The sequence below is a fragment of the Mirounga leonina genome, unplaced genomic scaffold (genome assembly GCF_011800145.1).
Source record: "Mirounga leonina isolate KUSES-001 unplaced genomic scaffold, KU_Mleo_1.0 Mir_173, whole genome shotgun sequence".
Taxonomy (NCBI): domain Eukaryota; kingdom Metazoa; phylum Chordata; class Mammalia; order Carnivora; family Phocidae; genus Mirounga; species Mirounga leonina.
Window position 1 is genome coordinate 22,086,865 of NW_023270447.1, and position 11,615 is coordinate 22,098,479.

The 11,615-nt window shown below is 40.4% G+C and overlaps 1 pseudogene; it reads left to right on the top strand.

Annotated features, from left to right (window-relative positions):
* Positions 1-1,064: 1,064 nt before the first annotated feature.
* On the top strand, positions 1,065-11,118 carry LOC118018939 (annotated as a pseudogene).
* The last annotated feature ends 497 nt before the right edge of the window (positions 11,119-11,615 follow it).

Consider the following 11,615-nt stretch of genomic DNA (forward strand, 5'->3'; position numbering starts at 1 on the left):
CACTGAGCAAGCATTATCTCATTTAATATTTGCATGCACTCCATGAAGTAGGTACTATCATCTTCCCAATTTCACAGATAAAAAGCCAAGGAACAGGTAGATTAAGTAACTTGCCCAAAGCACCATTAGTATAGAAAAAAGCAAAGTGTTTTAGTTACTTCCTGAGGTTTGAAAGAAAATTTTGCTTACTTCTACCTAAATACAGCAAGAATCTAAGACAACCTTTGATATAATAAATTTTCCCCAACCAGATTGATTAAACCAGACTCTATCCCTATAATACAGCTCCCAGAGATCAGATGGTTTGGGCTCTAAGAAACAATCCCAACTTGAGAATTTGCCTCTGTTTCTACCATCTTCTTTGATATTCTAGGGGAAGAAAACACATAGACACACACACACACACACACACACAGTAACTTATTTCAGCTATTTGCTGAAGAAAAGCTGTCTTCAATTTCTGTTGTTTGCAGCATGCCACCCAACAGCATCTAGAAGCTTCCTCAGGGAAGCAGGGGAATTTGCTGGATTGCCAAACAGCCTTAGAAAATCTGCTGGGACATTCCATCGAAGAGCTTTGTGAACAAAGATAAAGAGAGCACATTAGCGTTGCCTTGTTTCATGAAAAAAAGGAACACACACAACAAAACTTGATTACAAAATCTCATTTTACAAACTCAAGGTAAGATGCACCTCCCTGGGGCAATGGCCCAGCACCCCCATAGGGTTCTTCCACCATGTGCTCTCTAAGTAAAGACCTGATTCGACTCCAAGGGTTGGGTTAGATAAAACCAGAAGGGTTTATGTGCACAGCATTTAACTTTAAACATTTCTTCATGGAAATTTACAATGCACATAATTTACATATTCAATACCAGTGACAATTTACTTCTCCCATCTGAACAGGGCTTTCAACTATGCCACTTGAACTAAATTAATAAACAGTAATTACAGAATGTTGTGTGAGCTAGCTGTTGATGTTGAGCAGATTCTAATCAACACCTTCTTTTAAGGGCCAATTAAAGCTGAATGTATGCAATATAAACATCTTCGAGTATTTAGACATGAACCGCAGAACAAGGTAAAAAAAAAAAAATTAAAATCCAAACAATTAGACTAGGGATGAGCCAGTCAAACCTGGAGAGATGGACCCTTTTCAGCCGGTCTCCAAAGTCATGTTAATTTCTTCAAATGATGAGATTTTTGTGAAATGGGGAAGGGCTCCAAGGACTCGTTAGGCCAAACCCCATCCGTTTTGAGATTTCTTCAACATCTTGTATTATTTTCCATATGCTTTAAGTTTCATGGCATTTCTTTTTAAATTGCTTCAAACACTTTTTCTCCTTAATTCATGTGCATCTCAGCGAAAACTTAATCTCCATATTTCTGACTCATTTATGTATAAATCATCTATGTGCTATTTCGTATCTAAGAAACCTCTCCCAAGGTCCCTTCCTTGGCCATCCAGGAGCTACACAAAACAGAGTGTGCCCCAGGTCCCTCTATGGGGGGTTTTATCCCAAATAAATAGAATACATACAAATTACTGAGGAGAGGGATTAGGAGCTATGGGGAGGAGAAATCAGACAGCATTTCAATCATCAATTGTCCTCAGAACGAATTGCCTCTGCTTCCTAACATGGCAGCATCTAGGACTGGCTTCATGGCTTTGGGAAAGAGAGTATAGGGGAGATATTCCACGAATGTAAAAAAAGTTCTGGATAATGTACAGAACTGCAATAGTGACCAATGTATGTGGTAGTGAATGGGTTTCTCCCATAGCTGGGATATCATGATAACCTCATTTCTTCCAAGCATCTCAGAAGGTTGGAATGGGAGCAAATTGCCTATAGATACCACTTTATATGGAACAGAAGATGGCATACCTATGAGAAGACTAGGATGAGCCCAGTCTGAGTAGATGCATGAGGATACACCTACGCGCCTCATCACCTAGAACCCTGCCTTCCCTTTTGTAACTCAGACTCCAAAGCTATACCTCACCAGTACCCTGCTTCCCTCAGGCTAATCGACTCCTGCTTTTACAACACACCTGGGCTATCTGTCCTTCCTCTTTTCTACTCAGATCTCCCTTTTCTCTCCTGGACTTGCCTCATCCCTGACTGTCCAAACTACGCCCAATCTCAAGGCCAGCCTCAGGCCTCTTCTCTGACTGTGGTTAGTTACCCACTCCATTTACAGCTATGCTCATCTTCCCCTCTTAACTACATTACAAACAACTTGAGGACAGAGATTCTGTACTTAACCTGGCTTCACCATAGCACCTACCACAGGACTATTTATTTGAGTAAGCGTTAAACGAATGTTTGTTAGATGAATATGAATGAAGCTTTCTTTAAAGTGAACAAAATGAAAGCCTCTTTTGGCTTCAAATATTTCCCAAGAAAATTTGGAAGTATAATGATAGACTCTGTACCAGAAATCAAAATTTCAAGGTAGTTCTTACTCACTAGTCACATATTAAAGTGGAGGATTATGGAGCCATGGGACTGGGAAGGACCACAGAAAATCATTTTATCCCATATTCCTGCCTCTTAAGAGGACTATACTAAATATACTCTTGAAAAATAGTTGCTGATTTTTACTACATGCAGAATCGTAACTACAGTAATAATAATAGTGATCATTTATTGAGTGTTCACTACAGGAAGAAAAGGGCCCCTCACTGCTGCCACTCAAGCCTGTCTGAGGCCTGGGAGGAAAATTTCTGTGGGTACAACCCAGGTGTGTCCATGAACTGATGCCATCAGAGAAGATGCCCTAGACTCTCCCATCCCTCATCTTTGATCCATGTGAGCAGTTCATTTTTTGTCCTCCTTCTCTTCACACTCCATGTTTCCATAGACAATCTCAGCTGTTTCCCATGGCATCACCCAACATCTCAGCTCAGGAGTAGGAAAGAAGAGAGCTCTGGGGTGGTATGTTAGGCCCCGGTGCCTCTCCTGAGGTTTGATCCCATATTTCTAACCATGCGAAGGTCATCTTCATTGGTGTCATACAACTATCTCAAACATCATGTGCCCCCCAAATGAATCTCTGTACCCTTTTCCTGTTAAAACAAACTCTTTTTTCTCTTTCTTGTTTTCTTTTCTTGTAAATGGTATCAGTACTCATCCTCTCACCTGTACCCAAAATCTGAGCTTTATCTTTGACAGTATGGTATGGAGGAAAGAGTAGGGGCATTGGGGCCTAACAGGACTGAATTTAAAATCTGCTTTAACCATTGACTAACAGCTTTGTGACTTTGGATAAACTTGTCTGAATATATTTTCTCACCTGAAAATAGAAACATATTAACAAGGCTATCACGTATTAGACCTTAAAAAATGTTTATTTCCTTCACTTTCTTCCTTTATCTCTTCTGTCCCACTCCATCTCCCTCTGTCTCTCTCTGCCTCTCCCTCCCCCATAACAAATCAATCATCAAACCCTATTGATTATGCATCCTGGGTAACTGCCCTCTTCTCTCCATCCCTATTCTCCTCAATATCTCACCTGCAACAGCTCCCAATCCACATCTTCTGCTGCTGTTTCCTTCTTCTCTAATCTATCCTGCTCTGTGCTATCAATTACATGAACACCTAACTCCTCTACATAAAATCCACATTTGTTCACAGTTACTTCCAGGAGAAAAACCAAACTCCTTGGCAGTACATTCGTGGCCCCTATATTCCCAACTTACTTTTCCAGTCTTTTCTCCAGCTAATTCCCAAAGTTCCCCCTAAGTTTTATCTGGGTTCTTGCCATTCCTTGACTATGCCATTTTCTTTAGTACCATTAGGTCTTCATGCATGCTATTCCCTCTAGACTCTCTCCTAACCCATCCATCCAACACACACACAACCTGGTGAACTTATACAGACATTTCCTGACACTGATTAAATGTGAGTTTCTTGTGAAAACCATCCCTGAACCACATAGGCTATTTAGGATGCTCCCTCTGAGTTTTCAAAGGCCCTAATTAATTGTGATGTCTTGTCCTCTTTCCATTCCAACTGTCCCCTGGGTTTTGACTTTGCTTTATATAGTTTCACATCCCTACAGGTTGTATAAACCCTGAATTCAAATGTCTTGCATCCTGGCATTCCCTGCCTATATAAATCCATACCACAGCCATCTGTCCTAGGAGAGCAGAGTATTAACTTTCTAGCCTGGACTTCGGTATCAGAGGATCCAAGTTTCCAGTCTTAGCTTCACTGCATATTAATTGTATGATCTTCAGCAAAATGCCCAAAGTCCCTGAGCCTTAGTACTACCTTCCTCATGTAACTGTTATAAAGATTAAATAACTAGCATAAAAATGGACATATAGGTCAATGGAATTGAGAGTCTGGAAATAAACCCTTACATTTTTTGTAGTCAATTGATTTTCTACAAGGATGCCAAGACAATTCGACAGGAAAGAATAATCTTTCAACAAATGAAACTGAGACAACTGAACATCCACACGCAAAAAAATTAAGTTGAACCCCTACCTCACATCATATATAAAAATTAACTCAAAATCGATCCTAGACCTAAATATAAGAGCTAAACTATAAAACTCTTAGAAGAAAACATAGGAATAAGTCTTCATGAGCTTGGATTAGAAAATAGTTTTTTGATGTGACATCAAAAACACAAGAGATGAGGGGCACCTGGGTGGCTCAGTTGGTTAAGCAACTGCCTTCAGCTCAGGTCGTGATCCTGGAGTCCCGGGATCGAGTCCCACATCGGGCTCCCTTCTTAGCGGGGAGTCTGCTTCTCCCTCTGACCTCTCCCCTCTCATGCTCTCTCTCATTCTCTCTCTCTCTCTCAAATAAATAAATAAAATCTTTAAAAAAAAAAAACACAAGAGATGAAATAATAAATAAAGTGGACGTCATCAAAATTAAAGAATTAGAGGCTTCAAAGGACACTATCGAAGTGAAAATGCCACCCAGAATAGGAGAAAATATTTGTAATTCATAGATATGAGAAGGAATTTATATCCAGAATATATAAAAAACTTAAAACTCAAAAATAAAAAGACCATAACAACCCAATTAAAAAATAGGCAAAAGATTTGAATAGACATTTCTCCAAAGAAAATATACAGATGGGCAACAAGCACATGAAAAGATGCTCAATACCATTAGTTTTTAGGGAAATGTAAATCAAAACCACAATGAGATACCACTTTACACCCACTAGAGTGGCTAAAATAAAAATATGGACAGGGGCGCCTGGGTGGCTCAGTTGGTTAAGCGACTGCCTTCGGCTCGGGTCATGATCCTGGAGTCCCGGGATCGAGTCCCACATCGGGCTCCCTGCTCAGCAGGGGGTCTGCTTCTCCCTCTGCCCTCTTCCCTCTCGTGCTCTCTGTCTCCCATTCTCTCTCTCTCAAATAAATAAATAAAATCTTAAAAAAAATAAAATAAAATAAAATAAAATAAAATAAAATAAAATAAAAATATGGACAATAAAAATTTGTCAGTTTCTCAAAAAGTTAAACAGAGAGTTGCCATATGACCCAGCAATTACATTCTTATGTACATACCTAGGAATATCAAAAATATATGTCCAGGGCGCCTGGGTGGCTCAGTCGGTTGAGCGACTGCCTTCGGCTCAGGTCATGATCCCGGAGTCCCGGGATCGAGTCCCGCATCGGGCTCCCTGCTCGGCGGGGAGTCTGCTTCTCCCTCTGACCCTCCCCCCTCTCATGTGCTCTCTCTCTCTCATTCTCTCTGTCAAATAATAAATAAAATCTTTAAAAATATATATATATGTCCACATAAACTTGTATACCAATGTTCACCATACCGTTATTCATAACAGTCAAAAAATAGGAGTAACTCATATGTCTAGCAACTGATGAAGAGACAAAATATGACATTTCCATACAATGGAATTTTATTTGTGATAAGAAGAGATAGATGATACATGCTACAACATGGATGAGCCTTGAAAACTGTGCTAAATGAAATAAGCCAGACACAAAAGGTCATATATTGAATTATTCCAATTATATGAAAAGTTCCAAATAAGCAAATCCACAGAGACAGAAAGTAGATTAGTAATCACCAGGGGCTAGGGAGATGAGGGGAATAGAAAGTGCCTGCTGATGAGTAGGTATTTCTGTTTGGGGTGATCAAATGTTCTGGAATTAGATAGTGGTGGTGGTTTGCACTACTCTGTAAGTATACCAAAAACACTGCATTATATATTTTAAAGAGGTGGATTTTGTGATATATGAAATATATCTTAATAAAACTATTATAAAAAATAATTTAAATTAAAATTTTTAAAGATTATATGAGATACTTGGCACATGGTAAATGTACAATAAATGCTAGTTACTATTATAACGTTCAACTCTATTGCTGCATTGTTTTTATCCTGCTGTAATGTCCAGATTGATTTCTGGACACTAAAACATGAGCCCCTTGAAGATAGGGGCATGACTTGCTTAGAACCTATGCCTTTTTTATTTCTCTCTCCCCAGTCCCTGGAAAGATGTTTGGCATAGACAAAACTGTATATAATACCACATCACATCACATCACATCACATAAGATAACTATAGATAAATTAAAATGAATGAGCAAGTGAAGTTTTCACAGACATGTTCAGCACCTCTATATTATACTGGGCTTGAGCTTAGACATTTTCAGGAAAATAGAGACCAACATGCAAGAATGCTAACAGTTCCAGGGACCCTTCACAGCTATTCACAACCCGGAGTGTGGAAGAAGAGAAGGGAGAAAACAAAGATGGCTGAAGCCTAGTGGTAATCCCTTAGGGTTTCACTTGGCCTGACCCAATCACTGAGTTACTGTCAGTTCTCCTGAGTTACAGTTCTTCAGAAACTGATAAATTCAAACTCAAAACACATAAAAACTCAGAGCTAATCAAAAGCCAAGGTTTTTAATTACTTTTAAGTCACAACTTTCTCACAAAAAGCTGCCAGTGGCTCTTTCTGAGGACTACCGAGATAGCGTAAGTCGTGAGCTAGTAATTCCAGTCCCGCTTTACACAGGATTCCAGTCTCCCTTCCTGCCCCTATGAGAGACTGGCAATCAGTCACAATATATTTCCTACCAAGCCTGGATATAGCCTAAAAATCCTCTCAACATGGTACTCCAAGAAACCACTACCGACCTGTTTCACTTATTTATTGCTATAAAACAAATCACCCTAAAACTCATGGTTTAAAATAATAACCATTTTATTATCTCCCACAGTTTTGTGGGTTGTCTGGGCCTGCCTAGATGGTTCTTCTACCCTGTGTAATTATGCCTGGGCTGCTGTTATTGGAAAGGATAAAATGTCCAAATGGGCTTCTGCATAAGGCTGACAGTTGGTGCTTGCTTTCAGCTGGGAGCTGAGATGGGGCCATCAACTGAAGAAGCTCAGTTCTTCTCTACCTGACATCTCTGTATCATTTGGACTCATCAAAATATGGCAGATAGGCTCCACGAGTGGAAGCTGCCCATTCTAAAGCATCACTTCCTTTGTGATGTGATGAGCACTGGGTGTTATACACAACTAATGAATCGCCGAATACTACATCAAAAACTAATGATGTACTATATGTTGGCTAACTGAACATAAAAAAATGAACAACGAAACATCACTTCCACCACATTCTACCACATTCTACTGGTCAAAGTCAGTCACAATATCAGCCCACATTCAAGAGAATGAGAAGAAGTAATTTCCACCTCTTAATGTGAAGAGCAGCTTGCACATACTGGCAGGGAGGAATTGTTGGGAGCCAAATTTTGAGACCTACCATAGAAATATCATAGAAATTCATGTTCCCCTCATGTGCAGGATATATCCCCTCTCTCCTTAGATCTCCAAAAGTCTCATCCTATCATGGCTACAGCATCAGCTTAAAGTCTGAAATTTCATTATCTAAATCAGGTACAGCTGCAGATGTGTGGTCCCCTCTGCACAGATACTCAGGTATGGTTCCTTAAGTTCAAGTAAAGTAAAGTTTTCTACTCCCCACACACCCAGAACACAGCAGTGAGAAAGGGACAGGATAACCACAACAAACACTCCCATTCATAAATGGGGGAGGGATGTTGGAGGCACATGGAAGTCACTGGTCCATAGCAATTCTGAAATCCTCCAATGTTGCTGGCACAGGGCTCAGTTCTGCCCCCTAAAGTAGTTTTCCATGACTTCGTTCTGCCCGCTGAGTCATTCCTTCTTCGCTGTTGGAAATGCATTATGTTTGCTGCAGAATAGCTTTCTTAATCTGCTTCCTGACCATTAGAGGTTAGGGCCTTAGAGACTACTTTTGATTTTTAGGTATGTTTGTCCCTTTTAGTCCATGCTGATATAATTATTTTAAGTTTTTGTGTGCCTGCTATATTAAATTATAATTTAATCCATTAGAAACAAATCTCTCCAAAATAAGTTCCTCTCTGCCTTGGGCTGAGAGTCAAGGTACTATGGGAAAATGCCATGAAGACTCTTGCAAACTCTTTGTTAAGCTGAGACAGTATAGGAAATAGGGACTTACAATTCTTAAAGCCCTATTGTCCAGCTTAGAAGATCTACAAGACACAAACTTAAATCTTTCTGAGGTTTTCACAAAGGGTCTTACAATCACATCCTTGATCCAATTTTGACCTCAAAGGTCATGATTTACTGGCAGTGTCATGGAATTAATCTCTACTTCCAGCTTTTAATTTACTTTAAGAATTTTTTTATAGGCTGGAGACGTTGGGAATGAGAAACTGTTTTATTTTCCAGCTCAGCAGGTCCTGGGCTGGGAATGTTCCCTCATGATTCTGCTGGAAAATGAAATGGTTCCTTCTCTAATTTATCTCTCTCCATCTGTACCTTATCAGGCACCACGAAAAGCAATTATTTCTTCTCAGGAAAGCCTTCTTCTCAGGAAATCTTCTCAGGAAAATCCACAAGTTCATTAGATATATATTTTCTATCTTCCATGTTATTATAGTGCCACTTACTGCCATTACATAGTTCAGGTCACCTTTTCTCTGGCCTCCAATAAAATTTTCTTATTGTTATTAGCATTGTGTTAACATTCCTCTCAAGATTCTTCTAGAGCTTACTCACTGCCCAATCCCAAAACCAATGCCACAGGTTTATGTTTTTATAATAACAATGCCCCACTTCTAGGTAAAAATGATTGATTTTGTAGTATATTAGTTGTTGAAAAAAACAAAAACAAAAACCTTACTCCAAAACTTCGTAGCTTCAAACAACCATTGTTATTGTTTCTCAGAATTCTGTGGGTCAGGAACTTGGACAGGGCACAACAGAAATAGCTTATCTCTGCTTCTCATATCTCCTGCTGGGGCAAGAACATCCAAAGAGGCTTCTTCACGTATGTGTCTGATGCTTCAGTTAGGATGGTTCAAAGGGCTGGGGGTAGCTGGAATGACTTTCCTGGGTTCATATGACTAGAGCCTCGGTTGCTGGCTGGGTTCCCTGGTTCTCCTTCATGGAGTCTCAGGGTCCCTCCTCTCTCTCCACATGGCCTCTCCACATGGTCTCTCTAGCAGGGCAAATAGACTTCTTACATGACAGCTTAGGGCTCCCAAGAGCAAAAAGCAGACACTGCCATATCTTCTTAAGGCTTCAGCCAAAACTGGTACAACCACACTCTGCCACATTTTACTGGTTAAAGCAAGTCAGAGAAGTGGCCTCGATTTGAGGAAAGGTGGTTACACAATGATGAGAATACCAAGAGGAGCGATTTACTGGGGCGGGGCGGGGGGTGATATAACCCGCTACCACACAATCTACTGGAACTGCCAAGGAAGATGAATTCTGTTTGCCATTCCTGACCTTTTTCTAGATCTATTTGTTCTAGTCTAAAGCTTATCACAGCTTGAAAACAGATGCGTGACATCACATAGTAACATTGCCACATGCTGGCTCTGAGGCATCTCACACTGATGCATGGCCTCTTCTTCCCCTTCCTTTACTACTAATCCCCACATATCCCTTGACAGACTCATGTAAACCATTAGTGTTCAGTTTGTCTCCTTCACTCATGTCACCCATAGAGCATTTTGGAGGAAACTGTTTCAAATTGCCTCAGCCAAACATTAGTTATTAATAGTGGATCCCATTTCGGGAAGGCCAACTGTTTGCACCAAAAATACAGAGGAGATACCAGATAACCCCTACCCACAGATGGAGAGCCCTTGTGTCTCATCTGCTCTGGGGTTAAATGGCAACTGAAAGCTTAAATCTGGGGTAAGAGGTAACAAACACTGAGAATTTATCAGAAGGTGTCGCCACAGACTCCATAGATGGGCTGCAGGAGTCTATGTACTCTCAAAATCACATGCAAAATTTTGGATGGTTTTGTGTGTTTTTCTGGGGAAAAGACCCATTAGCTTTCATCAGATTACTAAAAGGGACTCTCTGACCCAGAAAAGGCTGAGAACCTGATCTCACGTAGAAATATATGACACACTTTTTCCATCACTCAAGGGCCAACTTGCAACTCCTCTTAAACCACAACTTCCCATCTCAGTATGCAGAAATATAGGCTTGATCAATTATACATATCAAAGATAAGAACAATGCAGCTTTATTATTCTCCACTGCATGATCATTATGCTCCTTCTTTCTGTCTTCCTCTTGTCCTTACTTTCTTTCCCCCTCTATATCCTTCCATTTCATTTCATCTCCTGAATACTTTAAACATATTCCAGACAAGCGAGTTTCTGCCTTCTTCCGGTTCCGGCCTGCTGAGAGCACGTGTTGTGGCAACAGGAAGCTGCTCATCCACAACCTGCTGAGCTCACATGTGCAGGGGGGTGAGTCCCCGTGGCTTCCCTCTGCATCTCCAGGCCACAGAGGTCAACCCAGTGGAGTTCAACCCCAACTTCGTAGTGCATACCATACCCAAGATGGAGTGCGCGGCACTTCTGGAGACCGCGGGTATATCTGGTCAAGGTGCCCAAAGGGCCAATTGAAGGGTATGAGCATGGTGAGAAATTCCTGAGGCAGATGCCCCACGTGCTGCTGGAGGTGGATGTGTTGGAGGGCACCTCGTAGTGCCCAGAGTCTGGACGTCTGTTCCCCATCAGTCACGGGATGCCCAACATTCTGCTGAGTGATGAGAAAACCGAGACTTAATCGTGGCAGGCACTAGTTTTTCAGTCTGTAACCATGAATGTTTTTGTTTATGTATATCCTGTTCCTAGGTCTGTCGTGTATCCCCACCCTTGACCCAGTGACACACAAAACACAGTGTTCTTGAGCTCGATATATTTCTTTTTCTCATTAGAGGTTCAGAGCCAAAAAATAAATAAATATTTATTATATTCATAATAAATATATAATTATTATTTTATATATTATATAATAAACACATAATCATTATATATATATATATCCCTGGTCATGACTTTACCTATTTCTGACACTGAATGGCCTGTAATAGACAGGACCTTATAGCGGGAAGAAATTGTGTTACCTTATACCCATGGAATAAGTTAAACTGAGATGAGAACTAGTAGATTATAAGGAAACACTGATGCACGCTTCTGAGTGCTTTTTGTCTCAGTTGGAGATAGGCTTTCCTTTTAACAATCCCCAAGAATAGAGTTGACTTATGTTGTATACTATTCTGA